Source organism: Tachypleus tridentatus, chromosome 9 (genome assembly GCF_004210375.1).
Source record: "Tachypleus tridentatus isolate NWPU-2018 chromosome 9, ASM421037v1, whole genome shotgun sequence".
Taxonomy (NCBI): Eukaryota; Metazoa; Arthropoda; class Merostomata; order Xiphosura; family Limulidae; genus Tachypleus; species Tachypleus tridentatus.
The window spans coordinates 17,366,447-17,374,252 of record NC_134833.1 but is presented as its reverse complement, the minus strand read 5'-3'; the positions used below and the strand labels follow the sequence as shown (position 1 = coordinate 17,374,252).

At 34.8% G+C, this 7,806-nt stretch overlaps 1 long non-coding RNA gene across 1 annotated transcript; it reads left to right on the top strand.

The window, feature by feature from the left end:
* Nucleotides 1-770: 770 nt before the first annotated feature.
* Nucleotides 771-4,343, top strand: LOC143224789 (uncharacterized). The gene is made up of 2 exons (XR_013013436.1): nt 771-994; nt 3,543-4,343. It is a non-coding gene; the product is annotated as an uncharacterized LOC143224789 (long non-coding RNA).
* The last annotated feature ends 3,463 nt before the right edge of the window (nt 4,344-7,806 follow it).

Below are 7,806 nucleotides of genomic sequence, written 5' to 3'. Positions count from 1 at the left end.
AGTCCTCACAATCCAAAGTTCGGGGTACATCTTTGAGGCAACCGGAGTCGAATCATGAACCACAGTTTGAGCACATTAACTAATTAGCTACTACCTACCTGAAGTAGGTATTTACTACGAATGCTATTAGGTGCGCCTCATGGAGTGGCTTTTTTTTTCGAAGTACAAAGTTTTAGCTCATAGCTCTGTCATCTATTGATCGATTTAAGATCTAATTACAGTTTTGAACTCAGGTGGTCAAACCCTTTAGATTGACTTGCTGACCATGTCTTAGGTCTTATAGATTAATTTACTCTAATCCTACCTAAAAGAGTTTCTATTTGAGGGTAGACTGGCAGAGATCCTCACGAGTAATAACATTGAATCGGGTATACACGTACCTTACACCTGGTATTGCTCGCGCACAAAGTTATAGCTAATAAAAAAAGGGAAAAAGTCTCGTAGATTAGTTTACCCGAAACCGTCATAAAAGACTTTCAAGTGCCGCGGGTGTTGAGGGCTCCCTCTTGTTTTTTGTTTTGTTTTTACTTCCAAAAGCTGGCTGCCGTTGTAAACAAATAGCCTGATACTTGTAATAAAAATTATTACACATTAGGTCACATTTGTTATTATTTTACCATAAATATTAGATATTATGGATTATTGAAATGAAACACAGTAGACGATAAGAAACATTACTTGTTTAAAGTAATAACTTACAACTAGAGTTATAACTATATATATATACTTTAAATGTTTTTACCATCCGCTTCTGTACATCGCTAGAAGGACTACGGATAGTTACTTCCGGTCGCGATACTGGGACGTATATTCTCCAACTCTGTGTAACAACGGAAACGACGCCGGATCTACCACTAGGGGGGACTGACCCTTCTCTTCCCAGCTTGGCTGACCGAAGAGCTCTGCTTGGCTGGATGAAGTCACGGAACTTTACAGCATTTGACCCGCCATGGCCTCAACTATCTATACATTTTTAGTTCTATGTAAACTAAAGGTAACATACGCAATTTTTGTTTTTATAGCGTACTGTACAATACAGTAATGAACCATATATATAGATATGTGTGTAAGGATTGTGCTAACAAAGCACCCGTCTTTTACTTTTCGTGTTTAGTAGCTATGAAAAGAAATATGTTAAATAACAACCCGAGTCAAACCTTTCAACACATCCAATACCTTATGACTTCTGACGTACGTACTTTTGCCTTACTACCTCGAAACGTTTGATAATTCTAGTGTGTGATAATTGTCAATAATATAAAACTTTCTGTCAATCTGTCCATAGACCTCTTTCGTATGGGTTATTATGTTCTCAGCCCCCTTGTGGCTCATTGGTAAGTTTGCTGACTTATAACGCTAGAAGTCGTGGTTCGATATCCGTAGTGAACTCAGCAGGGACAGTCCATTGTGTATCTTTGTGTTTAACAAAAAGCGAATAGCTTATTTATTGTAACCGCAAGTTTTATCTTTCCGATATGTGAGAGATTTTGAAGGAAGCTGATATTTCTCTCTAGCCCCCCGGATAGCACAGCGGCACGCCTACAGACTTACAATACTAAAATCCGGATTTCGATACCCGTGGAGTGCAGAGCACAGATAGCCCATTGTGTAGCTTTGTACATTTTAGAATGCCCCCCTATCCCAGACTATCGTCTCATAAAGTTTGTTTGAGCTTAGGAGTAATTAAATAACGGACAAACAAATAGACACACAGAATTTTGGGATATATATATATATATCGATATATAGTAACTCGTAATAATAAGTAAAGTGTTGTACATCATTTAGTGTTAATATGATAAGTACATACGATAAATGCATTGTTAATCTAATTTACTTTGGTAACCCTAATTTGAGCATTAAAACTTGTATGTTTAAAATATATGTCACATCCTCGTGCTCTACACTGTATATATTCATGTTGTTACATTTAAATACTGCAGATTTTATTTCTTACGAACGACAGAAGATAGAGAAAGCAGTACAAGGTCCAGTATACGACCATTGTAACAAAGAATATATGCACTACCAATGCAAAAACCACTTTTGTATTTACGTGAAATTTCAAATTTTCTAATGTTTCTTTTTTAAATTCCATATTTATGATAAGTCGAAAAATATAAAAAGTCTCGTTTTGCGAAGTACAGGACAGATTGTTAAATAAAAAAACTGGATGGCACAAGTGAATGTATAAAAGATATATATATATATATTCGGTGACGTTCGCTATGACGTAGCGTAAGTCGACACCGAAATGCGCATTTTCTCTTTTTATAGGCCTGTGCCTTGTTTTTAGTAGATTATAACGATTCTACAACTATTTAACGTTGTATGCATTTCTAGAACTGAATAGATTATTTTACTAGAAAACTTTTGTCAGTCCGTTAGTTATCAAATAGGAAACTTATAGCTCAGTGCAAAATACTATAAATTAATATAATAGCAAAATTACAGATTCATAAGAAACCATTTTGAGTTTTTGTGTCTTGCAGACGATTCTTGCCCTACGCAAGGAAGGCGTCAAACTAAAATATAGAAGGTTAAGCCTAAGTCAAACGCTCTCTTATTTCGGATACTTTCTCGTCTGATTATAATTGACTAAATTGGATTCGAATACGAAAAATCAAACAAGTTGTTGATGCTTGGAATTCAGACATGATAAATATTATCTCAAGCTTTAAATAAAATCACGTGGGAAATTATCAAGTACAGTATTAAGATAATTTTTAGTATTTCATTTTAATTATGATCTTCGAAGATAAATCATGGCAAATTTAAGTATGTGAGTTCCGACAGCTTAGTGCTAAGTGAAGTCGGAGTCTTGCCAAAATTTATCTGACTTGTGACGTTACCATGAGGGCAAATATTTTAAAAGTTAATTAAAGTTTTGTAGTCAATTTTAAATTAACAAAATATATTAAGCATTAACAAGTTGAGACTAACATTAGGTTGAAATTGAAGGCATGGCCAAATGGATAAAGCACTCGACTCGTAATTGTAATCAAACATGCTCTCCCTTTCAGCCGCGTGGGCGTTATAATGTTACAGTCAATCCCACTATTCGTTGGTAATAGAGTAACCCAATAGTTGGCGTTGGGTGGTGATGATTAGCTGCCTTCCCTCTTGTCTTACGTTACATAATTAGGGACGACTAGTGCAGATAGCCCTCGCGTAGCTTTGCGCGAAATTCAAACCAAACAAACTAGATTGAAATTGAACACTCACATGGTAGAGTGGAAAACAACAGTCTTAAACTTTTCTTACATTGAGCAGCAAGGCAAAAAAAACAACAAAAAACAACTGTACGTAAAATAAAAATCCATAAAATTATAATAAGCCTTATATCGCATAGTTTATTAAAGTATTCTCATTATAACTACATTTCAATATTAATAATATTCATTTTTATAATGCCTCGAATATTTTCTATTGCACCAACTTGAATAGTTAAGAAAAACGACGTTTGGTTTCGAAAGACACTTACATTCACGTGTAAACTGAACAACACTTTATATATATAACTATTTTTTTAATTTTTGAAGCGTCCTGACAACTCCAATTTCACGTGCACTCTGCCAGCACTAAGCCCTCTGGTGTTTATCAACAATCCTTCAACACGAGTCAATGAAAGAACTATTTTTAACAAACATTATTATAGCTCAAAGAGCCAACATTGAATTTTGGTTAATGAAATCTATCCAAGAGTACAAGCCGTCCTTTCTTTGATTCATGAGATTTTTAACTTCATAAAACTTTGTGGGATTAACAACATACCCGCAGGAGAAATATTAAATGTAATGTTTCTATGAATGTTTTGAAAAATTACGGTTTAAAGTATGTGAACATATTTATGTGAACCGTTTTACGAAGAGTGAGCTTTCGCTATAGAGGGTTTCTGTAAAAAAATTAAAAAAATTCAAAAACCTGAAAGAGAGTCATATGTTGTAAGTGTCAGTTTGTTTTCCATTGTTCGTTTAATGACCTATATATTTTTTAAAGTGTTTTTTGTGCAATGTATTTTAAAGTTCAATAAGAATAATGTTTATCGGACTACGTAAATGTGTGTGTGTGTGTTTATATATAAATATTAATTTGAAGAAATCTGCTAGTTTCAACGTTTAGAATACAATACTGTTAACGTTGGTCCGACAACTTTAGTGTGTATATGCTATTTTGAAGAAATGTTCTAATTTTCAACGTTTAGAATACGACACTGTTAATTTTATTATGTAAATCATTTTCTTGTAATTTTGGTTTTAAAATTACTGTGGTTTGTAAAGAAGAAGAAGACATTTTAAAGCAGGTTTTCTAGACTGAAAATAATAAATAAATTTTCCATGTCATCGTTAGCGGAATTCTTCTGGATGCATATCCATCATCCACCAATGGGATTAAATGTTTATCGCATGTGATTTTATTAACTTTACAAAATATCGTTATCCAAATATTTTTTTATAATTTCGTTACCCCCTCGCACACACGTATAGACTGGATTTGGTACAGATGTTGAAAGGAAAATATATTTGTGTGTTTCTCTGATTGGTGAAAAACATGAAAATACGATTTTTCGAATTTGTCACTAATCTCCGGTCTCACCACTCAAAAGCAGGAAGTTCGTCAATTCTTCTCTTAGATCCTGTAAATAAAAACAAACAGAACCCTTGTATCGACAATATTATATATATTAATATGCATATTTCTGTAGTTAACTTATTGCTGGTTTAACTCTAACCACTTTTATATTATCTCTTTCAACAACATCTACGCGTAATTTCCTACACATTAAACAGAGACAGTCGAGAAACGAACTGGAAGGTTTTATAACCTAACAGTTCAATTCAAATAATACGAAGATATCTGTTGGGATATTTTGTAATTATATCGCTCAAGCATTGTTTGTTTTGAAGTGCAAATCTAGACCCGGCATGGGCAGATGACTCGTAATCTGAGGGTCGCGAGTTCGAATCTCTGTCACACCAAACATGCTCGTCTTTTCAGCTGTGAAGGCGTTATAATGTGACGGCCAATCCCATTATTCGTTGGTAAAAGAGTAGCTCAAGAGTTGGCGATGGGTTGTGATGACTAGCTACTTTCCATCTAATCTTACACTGCTGAATTAGAGACGGCTAGCGCAGACAGCTCTCGTGTAGCTTTGTGTGAAATTTAACAAGAAGTACACAAATGAAAAGCTACACAACGAGCATCGAAACCCGAGTTTCAGCGTTATAAGCCTACTGAGTTATCATTGACTCCTTTGTTTGTGATAAAAGGGAACTCGAAATGAATTTAAAAGATATAAACTACCATCTTGTGTAGTTTATCAAATTTTGTTTTTGCGAATATGGAGTTTTTGTTATTCCAGAAAATTACCAAGAGAGCAATTTCAGTGTTTATATGTAATGTTTAACACTGATAAATAACTATGTAAGTATCAAATAGTTAAAATGAGTTTATATTTATTCCTTGCGAATCTCTTCGAATACTGTCTATTTATAAAAATATTACCCAGTTATGATTGGTGGATACTTTCTGAGTTTGAAACGTGTACATCGTAAGTTCCATTAAAATAAGATTAAAACCGCCAGTATCGCATGAGACATATACACTTATTTCTGTTATATCATTCGTGAGTAAATATAAAAGGCTTAAATGAAACAACGTAAGGTTTAATGTAAACACGTAATAAAGAAACTCGCCAAATACTGTTTACACTGATGTGCAATGTTTTTCACTCTTAGTTAGATATGGGAAGACTTGTGTTTAACCATACTTAGGCATATTTTAAGATCTATATTGTTTTGAATTTCGCGCAAAGCTAGATGAGAGCTATCTGCGCTGGCCGTTCCCAATTTAACAGTGAAAGACTAAAATCATCACCATCCATTGCGAACTCTTGGTCTACTTACTATTTTACCAACGAATAGTGGGATTGATCTTACTTAATAACGCCCCCAAGGCTGAAAGGGGTGATCATGTTTGATCAGACGGGGGAGCTAAGGGCACTGAGTACCTGGCCATACGAGGCCGTGTTTACCTAATGGTCATATTTAAAATGTAGGGGTATTTGGAAAGTTGTTTCCAGAGAATATTTTATTTATAGTCTAGTGTTAGAGATTGTATTCAAAAAATGTCTCTTAAATCAATGCCAACTGGAGTGAGAAAATCGGATATTTGTAGTTTGATGATTTTCGTCTCATTTATTCAGTGAATACACATGTACAGACAGTAGTTTTCCATGATGACGAGAAAACTCACTTCTAGAGAAAAATATATGTAAAAACGGCTGGTATGGGTTGAACAAATTATTATATAGAGGAGCGAACAACGTTTCGACCTTCTTCGGTTATCGTCAGGTTCACAAAGAAAGAAAGAGGTAACTGACCGATAGCTGACCAAAAAACACCCAAATACCAAATAAAGAAACAAACATAAAAAACGCAAAATTAAAGAAGCCTTATTTATACAACAACTCAAGCCCAAAATAAACCAATACAAAGGAACACCTTTATACCTATATTAATAAATATAATCAAACATCTAAGCACGCCCTCTACATTCCTACACTCAATTACATAACCACCTTCAAACATGTGGTCAGCTACCGGTCAGTAACCCTTTCTTTCTTTGTGAACCTGACGATGACCGAAGAAGGTCGAAACGTTGTTCGCTCCTCTACATAAATATCTTCTCAACCCAAACAAGCCGTTTTTTACATACACATTTTTAAACAGTGGTTTTACTATTGAACGACAGAAGTCCCGAAAACGTTTAAAAATGCAGAGTAACTTTAATTTCGAAACTCTTCTTTTAATTACGTTCACTTTTAGTAGGCCCCGGCATGGCCAGGTGGGTTAAGGCGTTCGATTCGTAATCTGAGGGTCGCAGGTTCGGATCCCTGTCAAAGCATTTTCAGCCGTGGGGGGGCGTTATAATGTTTTGATCAATCTTACTCTTCGTTGGTAAAAGAGTAGCCCAACAGTTGGCGGTGGGTGGTGATGACTAGCTGCTTTCCCTCTAGTCTAACACTGCTAAATTAGAGACGGCTAGCGCAGATAACCCTCGAGTTGCTTTGCGCAAAATTCAAACAAACGAACCAACAATCCCTTTTAGTAATAGTCCTCTTGGTGGCTCGGCGGTAAACCTTGGGTTTATATTATTATAATTAGGGTGATAAGTAGAACACACACAGCCCGTTTTGTAGCTTTGCGTTTAAGAACACAAAGAAAAAATCCTGTTTCTTACAGAATTAAAATTTGACAAAATGCTACCACTGTTGCTTGAAAGAGGTTATGACCTTTACTGTTAAAATAAAAATAAGAAACAACAATATTAAATAGCCTAGGATTTCGTACTCATAAATATGAGTGAGGAAAACGATTCTTTCCCCTGACTACGGTAAAAGAAAGTTTCATTTGTAGACATATAATTATAGTAAAAAATCGTACTCAACTATTACACACAAAATAAGTTTACTTTGTAGTGCCTGGTGCTTGTAATCTCGTCCACAGAAAGACCATGACCGTTGCCGTAAAATATCTGTTCCATTTGCTTCAAAGCAGCGACAAAACCTTTTATTTTAAATGGCCGTTTTCGACGACAGCAAATCTGTTCCTACATCGTGAATATACACTGTTAAAGAAAGTTGAGACTTCGCAGATTTCTTTCGTATATGTATCAACTAGATTTATATATTAAGTTAAATGAGTTTTATATTTTTAAATATCAAGTCTTGGGAAGTTTGAGCTTTTAATTTCTCAAAAAGCTACTCGAAGGATATTTACATGAGTTGTCCCTAGTGTTGAAGAT